General features: G+C 40.8%; 1 protein-coding gene across 3 annotated transcripts in view; it reads left to right on the plus strand.

Annotated features, from left to right (window-relative positions):
• Positions 1 to 334: 334 nt before the first annotated feature.
• NCALD (neurocalcin delta) overlaps positions 335 to 26,920 on the plus strand; it is a 586,363-nt gene continuing 559,777 nt past the window's right edge. For 2 of the 3 annotated variants that reach the window (XM_069081044.1, XM_069081042.1), the window contains exon 1: positions 371 to 470. The gene's annotated coding sequence lies outside the window, so the exon portion shown is untranslated. Of the gene's footprint in view, positions 471 to 26,920 lie in introns of all 3 variants that reach the window. The other variant, XM_069081045.1, reaches the window with a different exon arrangement.

A 26,920-nucleotide genomic window follows, 5' to 3' on the forward strand; every position in this document is an offset into this window, starting at 1 on the left:
TCCCAGGGGAAACTTGTTATACTACCCATCGAGGAGAAGGTGACCACAGCAGAATTTATTTCCCTGTTCTCTGTTCCCCGTTCAGCTTCAGCTCCAAGTGGGGCCCTACACTAGCCGGTCTCCTGCCACTTCTCACCCCCAGAGCCCTCGAAGGTTTAGCGCATATCGATACCCGTGCGCCCCTCCAATCTGGCCCCAGTTGTCCCTCCGGACCCTCTAGCCATGGCCATGCCACTCCCAGGCTGGGGCGGGAGGTGTGGGCCTCTCTCGGCCACCTGAAAGCCAGAGCCCAGGGGAAGGGAGAGGTCTACTGGGTGAGGGTCTGGTTGGTTGCAGGGAGGGGGGCCCTGGCGCGCTGGCAGCGGCCATCGGGGAGAGACGGGCGGGGGTAAGGCGCTGCTGCTGCTGCCGCCACGCCGCCGCCGCCTCTCTCCCGGTGACACAGGCAGACGCCAGGAGCGACCGTGGCGGTGAGTTGCAGCGTTTCTCTCTCCGAGTCTGATTCTTCTTGGTTCGAGCGCCTGGGCAGAGTTGCGGCTGGGGCGGGTCTGGCGGCTTTAGGGGTGGGGGTAGGGGGGAAGGAGCGGTGGCAGCTGCCCCTGCTGTCCCGGGGTGTGCGAGTAGAGGAGAAGCGCAGCACTTTAGAGGGGACCCTGACCCCCAGACCCATTCAGTCCACGGCCACAATTGTGTACTCTTTCCCCATATTTTTTTTTGAGGGGGGGGAGCAAATGGAAAAGAAGGGGAGTGGGTGTTGGCCAAGAGGGAGGAACTTCGGGGCGAGACGTGCAAAAGCGGAGGCAGGAGGGGGCCCTAGTGCTCAGGGGTCAGCTCTTGGGGCGTAGCAGAGAGATCTCAAAGCCCCTGAAAAGTAGGAGTGCATCTCTCAGGGGAGAAGGGGGCCAGGGCTCTGGCGCACAGCTGGTTTCCTCATCTCTGGAAAGGGAGCCTAGGGTCAGTGGAAGGGGAAGGGGCGTCCTAATCCCCGCCCTGCAGTGGCTGAACACGCCCCACACCGCACCCAGTAGTCTTCCCCTGAGGGGCTCACGTCAGGTGCCTGGCTGTGGGGTGGGTGGCGCAGGAGAAATGTCAGGGTTGGGGTGGAGGGTGCTTTGGCCCGGGATGGAAAAGAGCTGGTAGAGAGTAGCGGAGGAGGAAGTGTGCATTCTAGGCTTCTGATGCAGTACTTGGAACATTGGTTAGTTGTGTTGTCAGGGACCCAGGGGAAGGGGCGTGTTGGGGAGTTCTGTGTTTCATTGCACGCCGGTTTATTTTTAGGTGCTGGAGAAGCAGGATGTGTAAAGCGGGTTGTATCAGCCGAGAGGGTCAGGAGGTCTTTTTGTCCGCAGGAAATAGATTCATTTCTTGCAGCAAATGAGAAAAATTAAGGGGCAAAAAGAAGCCCATTTGCGGTCAGAAGTTCTTTCTGTCTCCATCGTTTACCTCAGACATGTTTGTGGCTGCTGCTTCTAAGGCTAAACTCTGGTTCCAGAGATGTGTTGAAGTGTCTTCCCAGCAGTAATGTATGTGTAACTGAGAAGCAACTCCTCCAGGGTTTCAGGCATTCTGAAGGGAGTCACATCAGCTTACTCAAAGTTTTCCCAGTTCAACTTTAAAAAATAATGAAGTCAAGCTGCCTAGCTACGCTCATTTATTAGCCCTCATAAGTATTTTTACAGATGAAATGATCCCGGATCTTACCAGAAACCCTGACTTTTTAACCTGTTGCTACATCAAGAGAGGTGGCTAGGGAGGGGACGAAGTGGTGACAAGACTGCCTCCGTCAGAATCATGAAAGGAGAAGGGACTGATTAGAACTATGATAACTTCCATTTATCTGTAAGAAATCCCTTCCCCCTCCCTGGGTCTACACCTGGGTTTTCGAAGAGTGTTAGGCAGTTTTGGTGTAGAAACTCCTTCCACTAACTAAAATGAGTATCTCATCTATAACTTAAAAGTCTTTTAGAGTGCTCTAGGGCACGAAGTGGTTAAATAAATTGTTCAAGTTTACTCAGCTGGTTATCATAGCAGACAGGACCCAAGTATGTCCTCTTGAATCCCAGGTCAATCGTCTAGCAAGTCTAGCTACTGCTTCAGGAAGCTAGGTGGCATAGTGTCGGGCCTGAAGTCATAAAGATCAGAATTAAAATCTAGCCTCTGACATTTATGAGCAAGCCTTTTAACCTATTTGCCTCAGTTTCTCTTCCTTCCCTCCTTCCTTCCTTCCTTTCTTCCTTCCTTCCTTCCTTCCTTCCTTCCTTCCTTCCTTCCTTCCTTCCTTCCTTCCTTCCTTCCTTCCTTCCTTCCTTCCTTCCTTTCTTTTGCTTTTTGGAGGGGGGAGGGCAGGGCAGTTGGGGTTAAGTGACTTGCCCAAGGTCATACAACTAGTAAGTGTTAAGTGTCTGAGGTTGGATTTGAATTCAGGTCCTCCTGACTCCAGGGCCAGTCCTCTATTCACTGAGCTACCTAGCCACCCCTTTTGCCTCAGTTTTTTCATCTGGAAAATGAGGGTAGTAGCAGCACCACCTACCTCCCAAGGTTATTGTGAGAATCAAATAAGATAATATTTGTAAAAAGCCCTTAGAGTAATACCTGGCACATAGCAAGTGCTATGTAAATGTTAGCTATTATTATTGCTCCTGAAAAATAACTTATAAAAAGAGTATGCTTAGCTGATTAGTTTGGAACCATGTCAAGAATAGGGAGGCAGAACTGGTGGGCTCTCTAAGTCTGCAATAGTGAGATTTTGTGGTTCTTGCACAGCTCCTTTATTGAAGGATAAGGTCTGGACCTGAGTTCAAGACCTACATTCAGATTCTGCCTCTGACCCTATGTGACCCTGAGTTAACTTTTCTTTTTTTTTTGGGGGGGGGTGGGAGAGGGGAGACAAACCTATTATTTATTAAGCACTTAGATTCTTTTAGACACTGGACTAAGCTCTGGAGTTACAAAAACAAAAAAAGTTGCTGCCCTCAAGCAGCTCACATTCCAGTGGGAGAAGATAATTGAAAAGCCATGGGAGTGGGAGAGGTAACTATAAGCCCGGTTAGTATAGTGACAAATTCTAGCATAGGTTACCAAAGTAGGTGATACCACTACCTGGGGAGTGATGTGTGTGCTGGAATGATGGAAGGTGGTAGGAACCTTAGCTACAATTGGAGGGCATTGAATGAAAATAAAGAAGCAGAAGAAAATTTTGAAAAACTGTTTGTACATATTTCATCTGTTGTGTAACAGAGTTAAAGTCATAGTGATTACATTATTTTCCAAATAAAAACAATATGCAAGGTGTGGTCAAATCTGCTGACAGGTCTTAACAAGCAAGTGTTGGCAGGCAAGTGTAGCGTTTGGAATCGTCAGGAAGTCCAGCATATATCGGCAGGAATATATGCATTTAATGATTTATTTACAATATGATGGCGCTAAACTGCTGTATGACACAGTACTACATCATCAAAATTTCAATGCAGGAAAAACCCCACAAATTTATAATAAATTATTGAATTTAAGATGTGGCATTTAAAAATATATGTATTTTATTTTTTAAATTATGTAAATAAAAAAACATTAAAGGGTTAAAGAAAGTAGATTTCCAGGGGATGCTGAGGAATTTTTCTTTATAAGAAGGGGGTGGTAGGACAAATAAATTTGGGAACCCTTGTCTAGAGAGTCAGAAGCACAATCTGCCTAGGAATAAAGCAAGGCTAGCATGGGCTGTCCCCCAAAAGAAACTCACCAGTGGGAAAAGACTAGCATGAAGGAGGGAATATTCTGGGGGAGAGAAAAAAATTTAAATACACTGATTAATTATACTTAAACTCTTTTCATTGTGGAGAGTTAAGACTTCATTTGAAACAAAAATGGGAGAGGGCCTCTTGCAAGAAGAGCTTTTAAATGAATTTTAATGCCTACTGCTAATGGCACTAAATTGAAGGAAATTAATTTTGAAAAAATACATTTTCTGATGTATTTTATTACAAATATATACATGAGTTAGCTTTTCTAAGTCTGTCTCATCTGTAAAATAAGAAGGTTGGACTGCATGACTTCTAAGGTCTCTTCCAAATTTTAATCTGGGATTTTGTAGTTTCAGGGACCAAAGTACATTAAAAAGGATTTTAAGAAAAAAGAAAATGTTCCTTCTCCCACCAAAGAGACAGCATGGTGGAGGAGAAAGAGTAAGAGAGTAGAGTAGCATTCAGAAGATCTGCTATGTCACTTCCTACTTGTGTGACCTTGAGTAAGTCACTTCCCCTGTCAGAATCTTAGTTTCCTCACTCATAAAAGATGGGTGATACCTCTAAGGCACTCTTGCTTTAAAAGCCAGTGATTCAAATATGATATTTATTGGAACTCAGCTTTATTTGATCATACTGGAAGGTTTTGGGAAGGAGTTTCTGAGTAAGATAATGCTAAGCCCTTTCCCTCAAAGAGCCTATGTCTCAAATGAGTTGTAAATGTGTGATAGGTTCTTCCAGTTCATAGAATCAGAGGTTTCAGAACTTGAAGGGTTCAGCTGATCCCAAGCAGAATGCCATCGCTTTTCTCCCTTTTCCTTTAGAGGTTCTGTAATCTTCAAGCAATATTTAGTCAGAATTACTATTGCTATTGGAATAGTATATATTAATAGAGGTCTAGGGATGAGTAAGGGTAAAGACCAATAAAAAACCTTTATAACCAATACAAAAAATTATAAACTTCATGAAAAATGAGTATCTGAAAATCCTAAGGAACTGAGAGTTTGTTATAAAGCTATAGTTTACTGCCCTTTTGAGGGATATTTCAGGGATGTTCTGCTTATTGTTTTTATTGCAGGCTTATGGAACTTTCCTGTTCTCTTTCCTTCTCTTCTTTTTCTCCCTCTTGCTTTCTCTTTTCCCTTCTTGTCATAAAAGTGCCAAAGATTCACAGTCTGGAATCTAAGATTGGGCCATAGGGAAGTTCATATCCAGCTGTTTGACAGAGCTTTTGGAATGGATTTAGCCCAGGAAGCAGAAAGTCAAGGTCACCAAATGCACTGGCTTTACAAATAGTACTTGGATTTTAGGTTATGCAATCTGCCTTACTTGCTGACTTTGGTCTGTTAAGAGGCTGGTGTACTGAGAATTTGGAGCTCCCTCTTACAGGATCATAGGATGAGAGGAGCGCATAAGATATAGGAGCTTAGAGGGCATCTAGCTCAACTTCCTCATTGTACAGATGAGGGAATTGAGACCCAGAGACTAAGTGATTTCCCAAGGTCATACAGATTGAACAGAGTTTTAAACTTAGGTCTTCTGTAGTTCTTTCCACTGTCCTAGGTGCTGCTTAATAATTAATGCCTTTGAGATATTTAAGTATCCTTTCTGCCTTCTGGTGTGCTTTGAGGCATTCTAGTCCTGGGCATTTCTAGAAGTGATAGAAATTCCCAGGAAGCCCTGATGAAGGAGACAAGCCTAGAACCAGGTCTATGTGGAGCACAGATAGACATGAGTACTGTCTGTTTCTTCTGTGGAAATGATATTCCTACATTACCCTGCTCTACTCAGAGCACATGTAAAGCATTGCCCTCATTTGAAGGTGCCACATTTTGGGAAGGATAGTGATAAACTGGAGAGAGTCCAGAGAAGAGCAACTAAAATGGAGAAGACCTTTGGTTCATGCCATTTGACTGCAAGAACTGAGACATTTACCTGGAAGAAGAGAAAAGAGAGGGACATAGAGAGCTATCTGCAGGAGTTTTGTGGGACTATTGGAGTTGTTCTGCTTGGCCTCAGAGGATGAAGTAGGGGCGGGGAATGTGGACTTAAAATTCAGGAAAGGAAAACTTTCCTAATAATTAGAGCTATCCCAAAGTAGAACAGGTTACTTTGTGAAATAGTGGCATCCCCCCCATTGCAGATCTTCAAATATAATCTGGATATCCACTTGTTGGAGATATTATAAGAGGATTTTTTGTTCAGGTTTGGTTGGATTGAAGATGAGGAGGGGCTTGAAGGTTCTGTCCTTCTGTCCTCTGATATCATCATCTGATTCTGATTCATTATTCCTCTGCCTGGCAACACTGGCCATGGTTACCAAGACCAAGGCCTTGAGAAAATAAAATTTTAATTGATTGTTGAGAAAAATCTAGAAACTTCTCGAAAACAAAAATTCTATTATTTGATTATAAAGTTGAGGACTGTAATGTTTGAAATAATTTTAAATGAGACTTTATCTAGCACACCAAGTTCTCATTCTTTTAATTTCTAAGCATAAAACACAAAAAATAGAAAGTATGTTAAAATACTGGCTGGCTAGAAGATGAGAGGAAGGAAACTAGACAGTTAGCACACATTCAATAAATCCCTTAACATTTAAGAAACATTTTTTGATATTTTTTGGTTTTATATCACATTCATTTCTGAATATATCCCTCTCTTACCTAGTGTGCCCTCCCTTGCATCAAAAGATAAAAAAGGAGGGGACAGGATGGGAACAATTTATTCAAACTAATAAACCCCAACCAGGTCTGACAGCATATGCAATGAATATATATCTTTTGGTTTGATTAATTGAAATTTCATTTTTAATTTAACCCCAATGTTCAGAGTAAGCCAAATGCTCCGAAATAAAGGTCACCTTCTCTCTCTCTCTCTGCAATCTATCCACTACTATTAAGGGAATAACCTGATGTGATCAAAAGATTATAGGATTATAGATTTAGAGCTGGAAGAGACAACAGAGACCCTTTAGTTAGACTCCTTTATTTTATATGTGAAGAAACTGAGACCTATGCATGTAAGTTATACAAGGTCATACAAGTTATACATCTGATGGTTACCTTGGCTGAAAGTTCCTTATTCTGAATGGAAACAATCACTTTGCTCAGCAGAATGACTTTGGAGGAGATGAATGGGGATGAATGGATGGGTGGATGGATGAATGGTTTGATGGAATGAGGTGTAGTGAGACACAAGGCAATGACAATTCTATTTTTTTTCCTCAATGCATTTATAGCACATTTAATGTGAACTATATATAGTTATCCTTAGTCTTCTCAAAGATGTAGAGTCATTTAGATCAGGGAAGCAACAATAGTATGTTTAAATTTCCAGACTCCAGAAAAAAAAAAGGTAGAATAATGATTGGTAAAAGTTACTGTTCAATAACGCACCTTTTCCAGTGTGTGTGTCTTTGTTGGCAGCCCAGATCTTGAACTTGTGTCCTTAAGGCAAAAGAATGAGTTGCTCTGGCTCTAGGGTGCAGAACCTGCAGCCTCAAGGCCACATGTGGCCCTCTAAGTGCTCAAATTTAGCCTTTTGACTGAATCAAAACTTGCATCCTTGAGGCTGCAGGTTCCCTATTGTCTGCACTGGCTATTGCAAGGTTAATTAGATTATTATGGCCAACCCAGTAGAAGCAATTAGGAAAAGCCATCCTAGGGCTGAAATTTCTTGTTTAGTGCTCCATTTGCCACCCATATCACTTTACATGAATAAATTGTAGATTCAGTTTAACAAACCATTTATTATTGTTGTTTCTGTTAAGTCATTCTTCAGTCATGTCTGACTCTCTGTGATACCATTTGAGGTTTTCTTGGCAGAGATTCTGGAGTGGTTTGCCATATCTTTCCCCAGCTCATTTTATAGATGAAAAACTGAGGCAAACAGGGTTAAATGACTTGCCCGGGGTCACCTAGTCAGTAAATGTCTGAGGTCATATTTTAATTCAGGAAGATGAATCTTCCTGATTCCAGGCCCAGCATTCTATCCTCTGAGCCACCCACCTGCCCCAAACCATTTATTAAACACCATCCCTCTGTTTTCTATGGTGGGGAAGAGTGGAGGATACAACATATTAACAGATAAGCAATTATAATACATGTAATTTCATGATATAATATTTGAGTGAGGGAGCACTTATATCAGGGGGAATATCAGGAAAGACCTTCTGTAGGAGATGGCTACTGAGCTGTGCTTTGAAAGGAAGATGTGGATTTTCAGAGGTGAAAGTGAATAGGAAGTGGAGAATGGATTGTTCAAAGGTGGGCTATAGAATATTTTCTATAAGGAACAAGCTCATGTAGGAGGTGATGCTTGAACTGGGCTTTGGGAGAAGCTAGCTTTTTCTTTGGAGAGGAAGATGTCAGGAAGGGGTATAATTTCCAGGCATTGAGCTGGGAATCATTTTGTGTTGTGTAGAAAGAAATTTAATGTCTGTAACAGTTTTGCAAGGGATGGGGGGGGGGCTTATTATTGGTTAAAAAAATGCTTAATTGGTGTCTTTATGTTTTTTTCATCGCAATCATTTCTAGACATGCTACCCAGCTAGGCATGCTACTGAGTCTCCAGCTTAAACACTTCTTTGTAACAAAGAAAATCAGTTGAGCAAAAATAACTGATACAGTGACCACATATGAAAGTATATGCAATTTTGTCCCTATAGTTTTCCACTTCTGTATCAAGAGTTAGGATATCATTTCTGTATCAAGAGGGAAATAAAAGAGTTGATGACCATCTGACATTCCTGGTCTCTAACCTGGCAACAAATGATTTGGTACTTTTTAAAAAAATAATTTATAGTATTGTGGGCTTTCCCACAAAACCTAAGTTATTACCTTTTGTTAACTTTAATCTGAAAACATTTTCTTACGTTTCTCAGGAATAATTGTAAAACTTTTTATTAAAATTTTGTTTTAAAACTTTATACATTTATATATACTTTATACATTTTAATTGTAATTTTAATTTTAAAAAAAGGCAGGGGGGGGTGCAGCTAGGTGGCCCAGTGAATAGAGCACCGGCCCTGGTGTCAGGAGGACCTGAGTTCAAATCCAGCCTCAGATACTTGACACACTAGCTGCGTGCCCTTGGTCAAGTCACTTAACCACAATTATCTTGTCTTCCCTGCTCCAAAAAAAAGAGGCAGGATATATGTTTCATTATCTGTTCTCTGGGACAAAGATTAATACTACTGTGACTTAGAATTACTGGTACTGTTACTTAGAACACCAAGATTTCTTTTCATTTATATTATAGTCATTATGCATCCATACATATGTATGTATATATCTGTTCTGCTCACTTAGCTCTGCATTTGTCCATATTTCTCTAATTCTTCATGTTCTTTATTTCTAACTGCCTATTAATATTCCACTATAGTAGTATGCCACAGTTTTTCCAGTCATTCTCTAATAGATGGTCTCTTAACATTCTTAACATCTAAACTGCTTTAAAGGGAGCATTCAAAAGAACAGTTGTCAAAACCAAGGATAAAGAAAGGACTATGTAATATCCTCCATCCTCTTTATCTTCCTCATAAGTGGATTGACTCTGTTACAAGAGACCTCCTAACATAGTAGTAATTTGTACATGTTGGAACTATAAAAATAAAGCACACCAAAAAACCTGAACAAATAAATCTGAATGGATTAAATCTTGTTGAAAAAAAAAATGCCCAACGCCAAACAAATGTATTAAAGGTGGTTGCTTGGTGTAGTTAGTTGTGATGTTTATAGTCATTTGTTATTAAATCCAGGACTGTCTCCTCCCATGTATCATGGGAACGTTGTTGTGTGGCTCCAAAGGCGGCACACATAAACTTCTCTATCCTTTCTTACCCACCTTTGTCCAGGGCGGGGCGGGGGTTGGGGGAGAAGGACAGAGACTTTAATTCCTGCCTGGAGAGGAAGCAGGAGGTTGGAGCCAGAAGCTTGGTCATTTTGCTTTCCTTAGAGAAAGGGGGTAATGGCTAGAATTCTATCTGCTTCCTGCAACATACTGGAGCAGGGGATGTGATTTTCAGGTATAAGCTAAATTTCTCATGTCTATTCAGTAATGAAAAGGAGGAAAGGAAAACTCAAGTTTTATATCTAAGACTTGACCTCTCTGTCTGTCTGTCTGTCTGTCTGTCTGTCTCTCTGTCTCTGTCTCTCTCTCTCTGTCTCTGTCTCTCTCTCCTTTTCCCTCCCTCCCTCCCTCCCTCCCTCTCTCTCTGTATCTCTCTCTCTCCCTCTCTCTCTCTCTCTGTCTCTCCCTCTCTCTCTGTCTCTCTCTGTCTCTCTCTCAAATATCAGTTCTCCTATGTATACACATAGCAATTACTAAAGAAAGTCATTCATCTGAGTTGGTGGCAAAACAGAAATCAGAGAAAGTATATATAGGAGAATATATACCAGACAATACAGAGTGAAGGAGCTATCGCACTGGGGATAGCTATTCTCCTGTCCTCTCCTGTCCTGTTCTCTCCTGTCCTGTCTGTCCTCTCCTTTCCAAGTCAACCAAGAGAGTTAGATCTCACCCAAGGGGAGATTCCCTGAAGTCTCTAGCATAGTAACCTGGGGACAGAGGTACAGTGGAGACTACTAGCTCCTCTCATGTTAGCTTCTTCCCAGAGTCGTTTCCTTCATCAACCTGACATTGTTCATCTTATCTCTCAAAACTGGAAGTCAATTGCCTTCTCAATGAGGGAGGGAGAGGAGGAAGGAAGGGAGAAAATTTGTAAGTCAAAAATTTTTTAAGTTTTACTCGGGGTGGAGCCAAGATGGTGACATAGAAGCAGGAAAACTCCATGAGCTCCCCCCATAACAACCTCAAATACCTATAAAATATGACTCTAAACAAATTTTAGAGCTACAGAGCCCACAAAGTGACAGAGAGAAACAAATCTCCCACTGAAGGCAGCCCAGCAGGCAGACAGGAAGGGTCCATTGCATCAAGGTGGGAGCTGAGCCCAGCCCTGCATGAGATGTGGTTTTAGGCCCAGGGTGGCCCCGACCAGCAGCAGCTGGAGCGGACTTCAGGAGAGTGGATCACCAGCAGCTGTAATGGTTTCCAGAATTATCAGCCCATAAATGCCAAAGACAAAGTAAAAGGTCAGTGTGGAACTCTGTTGGAATTGGGAGGGGGGGGGATGGAGGCAAGAAGCCGCAGAGGTGCAGCAGCCATGCAGCCACCTCCATATGACTGCTTCAGAGTTTCTGGCCTATAGATCATAGGGGGACCAAGTGACCATTAAGAGGGTAATTGCTCTTGCTTTAACTTCTTGGATCTGGATCGCGGTCTTGGGTGGAGGTCCTGGGGTGTGTGACCAGTGAGCCAGAGCTTGTGGGGTCTGTAGAGATGGCACCCAACTAATAACTCTGGAAGCTGTGAAAACCCCAGCAATTTGGGATAAAGCTCTCCTCTTTGGAAGCAGAGTTCTACTGTGTCAAAGAGCTCAAAAGTCAAGTAATTGAGTGGCAACATGAACAAGCAAAGGAAGCAAAGTAAACACAGCAATCAAACCTTAGATTCCTTTTTTTGGCAACAAAAAGGATCAAAGCATGAAATGGGGGGAAGACAATGAAGTCAGAACTCCTGCACCAAAAGCTTTCAAGAAAAATATGAATTGGTTACAGGCCATGGAGGAGCTCAAGAAGGATTTTGAAAATCAAGTAAGAGCAGGGGAGGAAAAATTGGGAAGAGAAATGAGAATGATGCAAGAAAATCATGAAGAACAAGTCAACAGCCTGACTGAAGAAAATAATACCTTAAAAAAATCGACTAACTCAAATGGCAAAAGAGGCCCAACAAACCAATGAGGAGAAGAATGCCTTAAAAAGCCAAATTTGCCAAATGGAAAAAGAATTTCAAAAGCTCACTGAAGAGAATAATTCCTTCAGAATTAGATTGGAGCAAATGGAAGCTAATGACTTTATGATAAATCAAGATACTATTAAACAGATCCAAACAAATGAAAAAAAAAATAGAAGGCAATGTGAAATATCTCATTGGAAAACTACTGACCTGGAAAATAGATCCAGGAGAGATAATTTAAAAATTATTGGACTACCTGAAAGCCATGATTAAAGAAAGAACCTAGAAATCATCCTTCAAGAAATTCTCAAGGAAAATTGCCCTGATATTTTAGAACTAGAGAGCAAAATAGAAATTGAAAGAATTCACTGATAACTTCTGGAAAAAGGTCCCAAAAAGAAAACTCCTAGGAATATTATAGCCATGTTTCAGAGCCAAGAAGAAACAATTTGAATATTGTGGAAACACAATCAGTATAACACAAGATCTAACAGCTTCTACATTAAGGGATCGAAGGGCTTGGAATATGATGTTACAGAGGTCAAAGGAGCTGGGGTTAAAACCAAGAATCACCTACCCAGCAAAACTGAGTATCATGTTTCAGGGGAAAATATGGTTATTCAATGAAATAGAGGACTTTCAAGCATTCTTGATGAAAAAAACAGAGTATAATAGAAAATTTGATATTCAAATACAAGAAGCAAGCAAAGCATGGGAAGGTACACAGGGAAAAGAAATCATAAGGAATTTACCAAAGTTGAACTATTTACATTCCTACATGGAAAAACAATAATTGTAACTGATGAAACTTTTCTCAGTATGAGGATAGTTGAAGGGAATATAAATGTATATATATGTATACATACGTATATATGTCTATATATGAGGGTATGTGTGCATATGTGTACATATATGAGTGTGTGTACATATATGTACAGGTATAGATAGACAGATGGCACAGGACCAATTAAATAGGAAGGGATGATATTTAAAAAATAAAATTAAGAGGCGAGAGAGGAATATAATGAGAGGAGATAGGGAGAGACAGAATGGGGTAAATTATCTCATATAAAAGGGGCAAGGGAAAACTGTTACAATGGAGGGGAAGAACAGGAAGGCAAAAAGGAATGGGTCAACCTTACTCTCATTGAATTTGGCTTAGGGAGGGAATGACATACACACTAAATAGGGTATCTTACCCTACAGGAAAGTAAGGGGGGAGGGGATAAGAGGGGAGGATTATAGAAGGGAGGGCAGACTGGGGAGGACGGTAGTTAGAAATACACACTTTTGAAAAGGGACAGGGTCAAAGTAGAAAATAGAACAAGTGGGGCGGGGTGGGATAGGAAGGGGGGAAATATAGTCAGTCTTTCACAATATATCCACTATGGAAAGGTTTTGCATAACTACACATGTACAACCTATTGCTTATCTTCCCAGTAAGGGTGGGTGATGAGGAAAGAAGGGAAAAGAATCTGGAATTCAAAGTTTTAAAATCAAATGTTTTTTAAAAATTATTATTATTACTATTTTTTACATGCAATTGGGAAATAAGATATACAGGCACTGGGGTATGGAGATCCATCTTGGCCTGCCAGAAAGTCAAAGGAAGGATGGGGGAGGATATAGGAGAGAGCAGATTGGGAGAGGGGGTATTCAGTGGGATTGTTGTTTGGGGGTGGTGTGTAGGGGAAAGATGGGGAGAAAATTTGTAACTCAAAATCTTGTGGAAATGAATGTTATAAACTAAAAATAAGCATTAAAAATTGTTTAAAATGAATGATAAAATTGTTTTTAAATGTAATTGGGGACAAATGAAATATTAAGTTATAGGAAAGAAATTAGAAGCCAGAAGAGCCTGAAGAGACTGAAAGAGCCTGAAGCTCTCATCTCTCTGACCCTCACCAAATCCATCTCTCCCTTTATGCAGGCACGGGGCATTGATCTCCACTAATGGGGAGAAAGTCTCATATCAGCAGGCTTTGAGACTCAGGTTACACTATATTTATACTTATTTTTAGTATCGCCTGAGACAGGTGGGTTGCTGTGGTCACATATGTTAAAGACTTCTTTGATCTCCTCTTCCATTTATACAGAATGTCTGAAGAGGAAAAAATGTTAATTTTACTTCTGCTGAACCAAAGCTATAGTGGTGAGTACAGTGGCACGTCAATCAGGTTTGGCCCTCTCCCTTAACTCCTCAGACCCTCAGTTTCCTAATCAGTAAGATAGGTGTAATGATATTTGTACTGCCTAGAAAGTAAAGAACTTCACAAATATTAAGGCACCATATAAATGGGAATTATTTTCATTATGATTTACCTTTTTTGCTTCTGGAGGATGGGAAGGGCAAACAGTGATGACAATGACAGTACTCTGGACCAGCTGGATTCCTATAGGTCTGAGAGTAAACTGTGGTGCCTTGGAAAAAGTGCTGACCTCGCAATAGGAGAGCTGGGTTCTAGTCCTGCATCTGCCACTGACTAACTATATTTGGGACAAGTCATCTCAACTCACTGGGTCCTTTTTCCCATTTGTAAAATGAAGAGGAATTCTTGTCAAGTTCTAAAATGTTGATATTTTAAGTGATTAGTTGCCAGAAATTTCCCATAGGAAAGGCTATTATATTCTCTGTTGACTTCATCTTGTATTTAATTGTGAAGCATTCATCTTGGATAGCACCCTTTCTTAGGAACTCTGTATTTCTTGTAATCTGTGCCACAAAATTTAGCAGATTATACCCTGACTCACATTGTTCATCCTTGTTTCTCCAGCTAGATTGTGTACTTCCTAAGGACAGGGACTTGGTCGTACTTCTATTTTCCCCATGAGTACTGAACATGTAGTAGGTGTCTGCTAAATATATGATGAGTGTCTGATATTTGGTGGTTAAAGTAGACTTGCAAATATACGTGTGATATGTTAATAGCCCATGAAACCATGAAACATTTTACTAGTTCTTTCACTCTCTCTCTCTCACTCTCTCTCTCTCTCACTTACTCTCTCTCTCTCTCATTCTCTCTCACTCTCTCTCTCTCTGTCTCTCTCTCTCACTCTCTCTCTCTGTCTCTCTCTCTCTCTGTCTCTCTCTCTCTCTCTCTCTCTCTCTCTCTCTCTCTCTCTCTCTCTCTGTCTCTCTCTCTGTCTCTCTCTCTCTCTCTCCCCCCCCTCTTCCTCTCTCCTCCTTCTCCTTTTCCTTTTCCTTCTCCTCCTCCTTCTCCTTTCCTCTTCACTCCTCATTCTCCTCTTCTTTCTCCTTCCCCACTCTTCCTTCCTGCCTTCTCCTCCTCCCCCTCCTCCCCCTCCTCCTTCCTCTCTCTCTCTCTCAAGCTATATAGATAGATTACAAATAAAATAATTGACATTGATATTTTTCTTCTTTAGCTAGAATCATAAGTTTTTACTCACTTCCTATAAATCAATCAACATATTATATATAACACATGTATAACATATATATATATATATCAAACATATATTAAGTGCCTAATTTGTGCTAGGTTCTGAGGATGCAAAGAATGAAATGGTCCTTATCCTCAAAAGGCTTATAGTCTTTTGAGGGAGCATATTTGCACGTAAGTACATGGTGTTCTAGTCAGTCAATAAATAACTAAGTGTCCACTATGTGCTACTAAGGACAGCCCCTGCCTTCAAGGAGTTCACACACTAATGGGGAGATAACAAGCAAACTCGTTACAAACAAGTTATTTATAGGATAAAAAGAAAATAATTAAAAGATGAAAAGCACTAGGATTACGAGGCGTTGGGAAAGCCTTCCTGTAGACAGAGGATTTTAGCTGGGGCTTAAAAGAAGCCAGAGAAGCCAGTAGAGAGAGATGAGAAGGGAGAGCATAACAGGCATGGGGATAGTCAGAGAAAATGCCCCCAAAGTTCATTCTGAAGTATTAAAGCTTTTGGGACACTCTGTGTATATATAAAGTAAATAGAGGGCACTTTTGCGGGGGTAGGAAGACATGAGTAGCTGACAGATCCAGGTTTACTCTAGAATAGATGGTATTCCTTGAACAGAGTTTCAAAGTAAAAAAAAAATAGTCTAAGGGGAGAAGTTTAGGTGGGACAAAGAAATGAAGACAGAGGATCTGGTATGAATGTCTTCTTGATAAAGTTCTGCTATACAGCTGGGTCATTTCTTTGGGGAGCTTTGCCTTTGTCCACAGTCTTTACCCAGGATGCTTATTTCCCAGAGTGCTATCGAGGATCCTTTTGTTTTCTTTTACCAGGTTTCCTAATTACTAACATTCTTTGACTTTAGTGACCATTTACATTCAGATGATGCCTTGATACTTTCTTGTGTGCCCTGTTGTGCTCTGAGCATCCTTTGTCCATCTTTTTGGTTACCTGGGAGATCTTTTCAAGAGAATGTGTACTGATCTTCTACTATTACAGTAAATATAATTTACTTCTAGGTCCTGCTAAACTTTTTGGTTTCTTTCTCAAGTCAATTGATTCCTCCCCCCGCCCAATCATTTGAAGGTCAGGCAACATTTCCTCTGATTGGATCTAGCACTGGAATTAATTTCATTAGGAAAGAAAGTAGTCAACTGAGTCATTTGATAGCAATGTATTCAGAATTGTTGGCTGGTTCTGGCATCAGACGGACACAAGATTAAATCCTGTTTCTCATGATTACTGCCTATATGGCCTTAGACAAGTCACCTAACCTCTCTGGACCTCAGTTTCCTCATACTGATAGAGTTGAACTAGATGGCCTCCAAGGTCCCTTCCAGCTCTGTATCTATGACCCTTTGATTACCTCCTCCTGGTTATTATCCAAATCAGGCTTTGCTAGGTACATTTTGGTGGAGGAAGAACAGATTTGATCAGAGAGTCATTTCGATCAGACAGTGCAGACACTTTGAAAAAGTTAATGGTTAGTAGAAAGAGCACTGGATTTGAAGCCACTGGACCTGACTGTGAATCTGATCCTTTCTATCTGTATGACTATGGGAAAGTCACTTACCTGGGTCCATCAAATGAGAGGGTCAGAGTAAATGACCTACCTTCAAGGTCTTTTCCAACTCTGAATGCTATGATATTCTAAAAATTAAGATTTACCAGGTAGATAAATTAAGCTGTGATTTTTTGCTTTAAAAATAAAAGAATTTATAATAAATTCTCAAACTTCCTTTAAATTGTAGGTACTCTGAAGTGCGTTTATGTGATGTGGTTTACTAAGGGCATCTACTCTCACCAGTTGATTGATGGTAATGTCACTCCTGTTCCACTGGTTTCTGTGAATGACAAGCTTCCCTCCAAGCCTGGAATATACTTTCTTCATTTGTGCCTCATAGAATCTTTCATTTTCTTTAAGACTAAGTACATGGGCACCCCTTAGGATGCCTATCCTGAATTCTGCCAGACTTTAATGCTTTCTCTCTCCTCAAATTGCCTTGTATTCTAGGAGAGACAGCCTGGCACAATGAAAAGACCTCAGAATCAGCCACCAGCTTCCTTAGTACCAACTTTTATCTCCTCCACAAGTTAGGCCAGTTTTTACTTAAGGTGTTGATACCTCCCCTGAGGTATCAATTTTCAAAGAGAGTTGCAATATCTTTTAAGGAAAAACTACTTTTACTTGCTTGAGTGGAGGGTTTAAGATATTGCTTCTACCATATCCATTTTTTAAGAATCTTAAGATACTATCATTATTCTTATTACAACATCCCTGAGAAGAGAATAGTAATTATTAACCCCATTTTATAGACCAAGAAAGTGAGCCATCCAGGTTCCCATTTGTCAATGGGAACTTCAGCTAGAATCCAGGTGTCTTGTTTCCTAATCTGGTAGTTAACTAATTCAGGTAATATGGTGTAGTGGACAGAGCTTTAGAATCTGGAGAGACCTCCTTTGCTGTCTTTAACACATACCAGCTCTGTGACTGTGGGCAAGTCACTTAACCTCTCTGAACTTCAGTTTTCCCATCTGTAAAATGGGAGTGATAAAACCTGTAATACCCTCCTTAAAAGGTTATCATGAAAAATAAATGAAATCGTTTATGTAAAGGTATCAGTGTTTAATTTTGGTAGACTTTCAGTTGGCTCTTCAGAAAGTAGCTCGATGTCCTCCTTCTCTTTGTAACCATGAATCATTCTTTGGAACTGTAGTTCATTCTTTCACACGCATTTATTAGATGTGTCAGTCATTTGTCTTAGAGTTTCATATCCCCCATTTTAAAAGTGAGGAGAATAATACTTTTACTATTTACTTCACAGGGTTGTTGGGGGAAGCACTTTGTAAGTCTTTCAGTGCTATGGAAATGGAAATGATTAATGAAATGACTGCATTTATCTCTTTTTGGACTGTTTTATTCAAGGCCTGGGAGGCTTGCTGCCAACTATATTTGCATAATAAAGACAAGAATTTAGAATGGAGGATTTTAGGTGCCAAGTGGTAACCTTGAAGCATCCCCCAGATAGCTCCTTCTGCTTTCTTATACCTGTTCATTTGGGAAAACCAGAGTGTGTTGTGACCAGGAAAAATTATGGCTTTGAATTTTTTTGCCAGAGAATCTCCACCTTCTAATTGGGCTTGAGGATGTTGAATCTCCCTGAGGAGTTAAACAGAAGGTGTAAGGAGTTTCTAACCTTAAGTCAGATAGTTTTCTAGAGCAATGGATTGATTTAACCACACATGCAGGTAATTCAAAAGTCAGACTATGTTTATTGGAGCTAATTAACTGACTAATTTTTTCCTGTTCCCAAAGAGACTGGCCCCTGGAGGCTAAGACTAAGGGAATCGACTTCTTCTTCTCTTTTTTTGAGACAGATAAAGGACTTTTACCTTAGTCCAATTCCTGAGTATGTGAAGGACTTGCCTTTTCTTCCTACTTAAAAGGACTGAAGCTCAGGCCCTGGGCCCCATTTTAAAAGAGAAATTGTCAGAGTCCACTTCTCTTATGAAGAAGCAATGTCATTTCAACTGATCACTACAATTGAAGTTCATTTGATGGTAGCAGTGAGAATAAACTAGGAGAGAGATGCCTAAACAGAACAACTGAGAGACTAGCCAAGCAGTAACAGGACTCTTGTATTTTTCAGTAGAGATGGGATGCCCAAATACAGTCCCATACCGAGGAAGAGCAGTGTAATATTTTATCAGAAGACGTCCGTGGTCTTGTGGCATTGGTGTCATGCTTTACAAGAGTGTCCTGGTCATGTGCATTCTCTACGCATTTTTCTCTCATGTGTGATCTCTAATGTGTTTTCACTCTTCCTAGTGATGTTTGTATTTTTTTTGGAGAACATGGCTCAGATTTATGGGGAAAATGTTTATTTCTACTACTCCTACTTTTCTTACCATGTTATTTTACTTAATGTCTTCATTTTGAGATAGTTGACTGGTAAAAGAAAACACTTCAATAGGGCTTCTGAGCTACAGTTTTGAGTAAATGCAGACCCACAGAATACCTCAAACCAGGAATGACAACTTTTCTGGGGGGGAACACAAATATGAGAAGGTATGTCCCCTGGTATCACATAGAAAAGTTTTCTGTTTCTGATGAAATTTTGTGAGCTGCTAAAAGGCTTCATATTCGCAGTGCCTAGAGCATTATGTGCTTTATAAATGCTCATTGAATGTGGGAATTACAATATGCCTTCATTTCTGTTTGTGGTCTGTCCTCCTGTCTTTGAATGAAATGGTAGCCATAAAGAATGCTGTATTTGAAATAAGGGGTTTAGGGCTTAAATTCTGTCTCTGTCACCTGTTCAACCTTAGGTTCAAACTTGAAGATTTTTTTTTGTTGTAGATATGTTCATAGGTTCAGCATGACAGTTATTTGTTTTGTTTTGTTTTTTTGAGGGGGAAAAGAAAAGCAGTTGGGGTTAAGTGATTTGCCCAAGGTCTCACAGCTAGTAAGTGTATCAAATGTCTGAGATCAGATTTGAACTCAGGTCCTCCTGACTCCAGGCTGGGTGCTCTATTCACTACACCACCTAGCTGCTCTACAGTTATTTGGTTTTTGCATTTTATATACTGCATTAGACCATGAAAACAAAAGCATGAAGTCCCTGTGATGATTTGTATGCACTTGGATTGCATTTGAATATCCCCTGTTGCTGACCTTGTGTATCTCCTTCCATGTCTTCCTTCTCATCTCCTTTGTTTCTAGAAACCCCAAACCTGTCCAAGGCTAACAACACTTTTGCCTCTGTCCTCTCTGTCTCTATTTCTTAATTTAACCCAGTGACAATTAGCATAATCTGTGGTGATGGGACAAGAGAAAGTAAATGAGGAGGCTTCTGCCCCATTTCTATCCTCATTCGCCTTCAGGACTGTCAAATATGAGAAAGGCTTGCATCCCCCTGATAGTCTTATCATTGGTCTAATGTTCCTCCCTCCTCCTCCTCCTCCTCCTCTTCCTCCAGTCCTGTGGCTCTACAGTCACAGAAGACATGAAAGGGGGTGGGGGTGGTAAAGCATGACTGGCATGCCCCACCACTTCCCCAGCTCTTCAGCCTATCCGGAGATCCCTCCCCTCCTCTTTACTCTTACCCATTCCTCTTGGTTTCTTCCTTCACCTTCACCCAGCTACCATGGCAAGGGAGCCACTATCAGTGATTTGGAGTGGTTTGAAGCCAAAGTAGTCTCTCCAGTCCCATTTATTGCCTGGCTGAGAGTGAAGGAGCTCTACTTTCACACAGAGCAGTACATCAGGGGAAGATGTATTTTCTGACTCTCCAAGTGGGAGTGATGAATGTTTATTTTTTTCCCCAAAGAAATACTGTACTCCATGGTAAGATGTTACACAAGAGAAGTATTCAGTATGTCATAGTGGATGGAAAAATGGGCCAAGTATTAGGAAAACCTGGGCACAAACCCCATCTCAGGCACTTAGCATCTGCGTGACCCTGTGCAAGTCTTTTTACTTCTTTAAGTCTCAGTTTCCTCATCTGTAAAATAGAGTTAATAACTCTACTTACCTCATAGGGTTGTCATGAGGATCAAATGAAATAAAAAATGTAAAAGTATTTTGCAAACCTTAGAACTCAATGAAAATATCATTGTTACCATTCATACATAGTTTATGTTATATTATGGGTTAAATATTAGGAACTGCCCTTGGAACAAAGGTAACTTTTCTATGGAAAATGTGTTTCATGGTCCAAAGGATCAACTTAGTTGAAACACATTCCCAAATTAACTTTTGGAATAAAAATGAAAGTAAATTAGGGGCTTTCTAGGAAGATAAAAAGGTAGGTTGTTTCTACCGTGATCACCGTAAGTCTCCTTATAGATTCTTCCCAGAACCACTTGAAGGGAAGGCTTTCAGCACATCTTCTCTTACCTTTCTTCTCTGTCACAAAGAATGCTTTATTTATCCCCCTACTTAACATAGAGTAGGAATAGTGCTTTAAAAATAAAACAACTGGGGTGGCCAGGTAGCACAGCGAGTAAGAGCACCGGCTCCAGTGTCAGAACGACCTGGAGATCGAATCCCGGGCTCAGACACTTAGCACCCACCCAGAAACACCTGGCCGTGTAACCTTGAGCAAGTTACTTAAGCCCAATTGCTTAGGGGCGGCCAGGTGGCTCAGCGAGTAAGAGCACCGGCTCCAGTGTTGGGATGATCTGGAGATCGAATCCCGGGCTCAGACACTCAGCACCACACCCAGAAATAACTGGCCGTGTAACCTTGAGCAAGTTACTTAACCCTGATTGCTTAAAAAAAAAAAAATAAAACAACTCTCTCACTCCCCAACAGCCCTATGTTTGAGTTTTGCAAAGAAGGAAGAGGGAGACAGACCCCCAGAGTATAAGTTTTGTTGTTCAGCTCTTGCCTTTTAGTTAAAAAAAAAGAAAGGGCAAAACTTCATATACTCAGCATTCCTGGGGGAGGACCCTGTTTTTCCTAAGATCTGGATTTTCACTTTCTCTGTTAATACCCTGGTCCTTTTGTTCTTCCTGGGGGAACTGAAAATGGAGCTAGGGAGAAACTTTTATGTCTCTTTCCTTGTTCTGAAGCCTGGGTAGACATTTTCAAAGGTTGTGGGGGAGTGGATTCTGCCTCATCTTTCTTATCAACAGAAGCTTTAGAGACAGAAAGTTTGGCCCAGCAGTTCAGAACAACACTGATTCTTGGAATAAAAGCAGGTTCTGGGTCAACAGATGGATTCTGAGTTTCTCAGGGTATGTTCCTGTGAGGCAGGGATAATAACCTAACTTAAATGAACTTGCTTCTTGGCTTTGTGCTACTCTAATGAGTGCTGTGAAAAGATATTCATCTGCCCCATCTCCGTTTTTAGTTTTTTATTCTTCAGTAACATTAGCCTCAAAAGATTTATTTTACTGAGTGCCTTCTCTGGCTGAAATGGTACCTAAGTCAGTTATCGCTTAAACCAGTTGAGAGTCTTGGATTTTATATCAAGTGTTAATAGTACCTAGATTTGGGGCCCCAGTTTATACATCCTTTGCCTGCAATGTGTGCTAGTATGGCATGGATTTCAGACTTGGTAGACAGAATAATGATATACTTCATGGGTTTATGTGGGATGGAGTTGCCACAGGAGCTTTGGAGAGCAGAGACATTTTTCTTTATTTCTTCTTTGAGAGAGACACATGTTCCAGACTCTCTTTTGGGAGGAAACCCAGATTACACTAGGGAAAAAATGTTTTGGCTTTAGCTAATGTAAAATGTCAAGAAATTTCAGGCCAAGGAGAGGGAAAACTAATGAATATTCAGGGTTGTAGGTATAGGGTCAGGCTATGTGGTCCCTTGAATCTAAGCTTTTTTTTTTTTCCTCCTGGAATGGCTGGTTTATTTTTGTCTTTTACAGACATAACTTTATTCAGGACAGGAAATAGTGAACTTCTTGTATTGACTGAATACTTATCTGTACCACCTTCATTCTTTTCAATTCAGCAAACACAAGGAGTTTTCTTGTGAGCATGCTAGGTGCCTTGGGGAGAGTCACAAAGATAAGAACATTGTCTTTTGTCTTCAAGGAGTTTATAATCTAGTATGAGAGAAGAATGTTACACAAACAACAACAATATTGGGCAGAGTATGATCATTGCTGTTGGAGAAGAACAATCTGATAAAGGAATTCACACTTATGAGTCCCATTTCCTGATGGGAAGGGAAGGGCAATACATGGCCCCTGAGTTCTTCTAGGACTAGAGAGACACAGAAGAGGAAGAAAAGGATGTTGGTACGGGCCCACCACTGACCAAGAGGAAAGAGCACTAGTCTTGTACATAGTAGGTGCTACATAAACGCTTATTCCCTTCCCCCTCCCCCTGAGTTTGATCTGGATACATGTATTCTGTTATTTGTAACTTTTTGTCTATTTGGGGAATGATGGGATATTCATTTTCTGTCACAGAGTGGCATGGTATGGTAGTCAGTAAGGAGCCTTTAAATAGTACTGGGGAAATTTTTTTTTACATATGCCAAAAATTATATGACCATTCATTTCAGGTAGTCTGATGCCTTCCTCTGCTAATCACAGATCAACAAAAGGCCTGGGGTTAACTCATTTCAACATGTAACTTGTTTAGGTAACCGTCAGCTCCACAGGGAGAAGTATATTTTCCTTAATTCTTGTTGGTGTTGGCCCACTGTCAGAAGGAAATCTTCTTTGAGTTGTTTTTCTAGGAGTGTTTGATGTGATGAATCCCAGTGCCTACCATCCACCCATTCTCACCCAGTTAATTCTTGTGTGACCTTGGGCAAGCCACAACCTCTCTGGGCCTCTGTTGAGGGTCCCTTCTACCTCCAAATCTACAATTTGTGTGAACTCCGTGATCCCACTCTTGAGTGGATGTAGAATGTTTCTCCCTAGGGATCCAACTCCCTACCTAGAGGACTGGCACCCTTTGCAAAACGTCCTCATCAGCATTGTAGTCTCATCAGGTGAATTCACCTGGCACTGCTAAGAAGCTGAAATAAAGTGCTGGTCTGGGTCCCCATGCATACAACATGTAGTTTTGTTTTACCTCTTTGCAGTCTCTGGTTGGAATTGAAATATGCTGTGATTTTCCTCTACTTGAAGATAACTGATATTTACAAAGGACCTTAATATTTGCAAAGGACTTAGTATGGAAATCTCATGTGAGTCCTGCAACAGCTCTGTGAGGTAGGAACAACAGGCATTTTTGTTGCTTGTTGTTCAGTTGTGCCCAACTATTTTTGGGATTTTCTTGGCAAAGATACTGGAGTGGTTTGCCATTTCCTTCTCCAGTTCATTTATAGATGAGGAAACTGAAGCAAAAGGGTTAAATGACTTGCCCAGGGTCACATGGCTAGTAAGTGTCTGAGGAGGGATTTGAACTCAGGTCTTCTAGACTCCAGGTCCTGTGCTCTATCCATTGTACCACCTAGCTGCCATAGTAATGCCATAACAGGCATTACTACTTCTATTTTATATATGAGTAAACTTTAGCTCAGAGAAGTTAAGTGACTCACCTATGGTCACAACTCTAGTGAGTATCACAGGTGAGATTTGAACACAGATCTTTATGATTCCAATCCAACCCACTAATCACTATATTGTGCCATACTGTCTCAGTTTTATGGATAATTCTTTTGGGAAGGATTAACAATTTTTCCCAAGAACTGAGTAAACTTCAAGAAAATTAGAGTTTTTAGAAATGTGAAAATTATGTTATTATCGGATTCTTAAAATTGAATATCAGTCATGTCATGATTACCACCAAAGGTCAGATAAGCCCAAGAACTCCAGAATAGCATTTCCTGCTCTTCCTTCCACTGGTCCTATTTCCAGCCCAGCCCTTACAGCCATCATGTAGCACTTCCTGTGACTGTGATGTAACCTGTCAAATAAATAATAATTAGCAACAACAACTAGCTTTTATACAGAATAGTAAGGTTTGCAAAGTGATTTACAAATATCACCTAATTTTTATCCTCACAACAATCCTGTCAGATAGGTGCTGTATCATTGGAGAAGGAAATGGCAAACTATTCCAAGAAAACCCCAAATGGGGTTACGAGGAGTTGGACACGACTGAAACTTACTGAACAACAACAATAAAGGTGCTATCCTCATTTCCATTTTACAGATGAGAAAATTTAGACACGGAGAGAGATTAAGTGACTTGCCCAAGGTCACACAACTAGTGTCTTGGGATAGGATTTGAACTGATCCAAGTCCTTTTTGTAACTATTGTGCCACCTAGCTGCCTCCGTAGGTGTTGCAACTCCAACTTCCTTCACAGTCTTAGCTACTGAAGACCCAGAAAAGAAAGTTCTGGGATCCAAGGTCCTTTTCACTGTCAAATGGTTCAGCATCAGAAATCAGATATAGTTTCTATAAATGGAAAGAACCCTAAAGAAAATACATTGCTCTCTGTCTTGCCTCTGAAACCTAAGGACCTCTGGGCCTTTCCATCTACCCTACAGTAGAACCTTGTTATGAGAGTTGAGTCCCTTTATTAGAACGTGAACTCCTTGGGAGCAGGGTCTGTTTTTTCAACTTTTATCCTCAGCATTTAACATAATACTTTGAAGATAATAAGCACTTAACAATTACTTTTTAATACATTTGTGATAAAATATCTAGAAGTGAGATTTTTTCAACTTATCTAATCTTGAATTTAGTCCAGAAGGACATTGGCCAGGAAATAAACTTGCAAAATATTTGATTTCCCTGATTTGAATGAACCTGGCTCATCTTGCCTGGGTAGTCTTCATTTAGTAACTTGTAAATGTGACCTTTGAGTTGTAGTTTCTAATAATGGAGAATAAGAAAATAATATGGATTTCATTTCTGACTTTTCAGGTTATTTGAAACCTGGAAAAGGGTATGTTGAGTGCATCAATTTTTATTGAATATTTAATGAAATGTCAGAATTGAGGCATCTAACTTTTTTAATTAAAAAGAGATTTGCCAATATGTTAAAGGTATTAGGATGCTAAATAATTATCCTATGGACATGGAAAAGAATTGAACTTATTACTAGTCAAACCATATTAATTTCTGAAAGAACTTGCTCCCAGTAATTTGGACTAAGTTTGAGCTTGCTAATAGACAGTGCTGACACCAATACCAACTGGCCCTTTCTACCGCCATCTTTGCTTTTTTACTTTGTTTTAGTCTTACCTGTTGGTAATAACTCTGGTAGTATAACTCTCTGGTTATACTTGCCCCATTAGACCCTGAGCTTGAGTCCATTCCTAGCCTTTGAAAGTATTCTTGTTAGAGGAAGTGGGTAGAGAGTTGGACTTTCAGTGAAGACTCAAGTTCTAATCCTATTTCATACATTTAACTAGCAAATCACTTAACATCTCTGGGCCTTGGTTTCCTCGTCTTTATATAATGATGAAAATTGTGATAACAACAACTACTACAAGAAAAATAACGACCACACTTACCTTATATGGTGGTTGTGAGGATCAAAGAAATAATATATGTAAATTGATTTGTAAGCCTTCAAGTTCTAGCTAAATATTAGCGCTATTATTGTTATTATGGCTGTTTGCTGGAAGCTTCAGCGCTCCCCGTGTGTGGGCCAGAGAACCTTCAAGGGCCCTGTGCCACTGGGACTGCCTATTTCCTTTCCCTTTCATCAATGAAAAAGCGCTAGACCTTTCACAGGATCACAGAGTTAGGGCTGGAAGGGATCTTGGTGGTCGTCTAGCCCAATCCCTTCATTTAATTGATAAGGAAACTGACACCAAGGGAAGTTAAGTGACTTGGCCAAGGCCATAGAGATATTTGGATTTCTCTATGTCCACTGACTCCAGTCCTCTTTGCTGTTCACCATATTGCCTGCATGGTTGTTCAGGGAGGGCTAGCACCTCTGGTGTGGGGGTTTGCCAAGCCCTTTCCAAAGCTGCTCATCTACCTTTGGTGCCCACCATTCACTCTCTCTTGTGGCTCCAAGAAGCTGTAGCATGCACAGTGGTCACACTCTAGTGAAGTGTCTTGGTAGACAGGATAAACCAGGGTAACTGACAGGCCTGAAACCTCTTAGTGAGTTAGGCTGGGTGTCTACCCCACACGTGAAAACTTCCTCAGCAGAAGGGCTGGAGGAGAACAATATGTGTCAGCTGCCATGAAGGCAGGTGCCATAGAGCTCTCAGAGGCTGTGGTCAGATGTTAAAGACACCAAAATCATCCCCTGCATCTGGGGCCATCTCCAGCAGTCCTGGCTTTTGTCTTGCTGCTGGACTTTGTTAACTCTGGAAGAGAGAGTAAGGCTTATGGGACTTTGTGCAACTCGGCCTCGCTTAAATACAATTCACATATGAGTCAGGACATCATGGGTCTCCCTGGAAAATGAAGAACAAACAATATTGTCTAAGACGGAATTGCTGTTAATATTGATCAGCATTTTCATATTTCGGTTTGTGGCTCCCAAACCACTTAGAAATGTGTGTGCTTTATCATTCTGCTACT

The sequence above is a fragment of the Petaurus breviceps genome, unplaced genomic scaffold (assembly GCF_028583685.1).
Source record: "Petaurus breviceps papuanus isolate PSGF00001 unplaced genomic scaffold, PetGlider_PUasm1.0 98, whole genome shotgun sequence".
Taxonomy (NCBI): domain Eukaryota; kingdom Metazoa; phylum Chordata; class Mammalia; order Diprotodontia; family Petauridae; genus Petaurus; species Petaurus breviceps.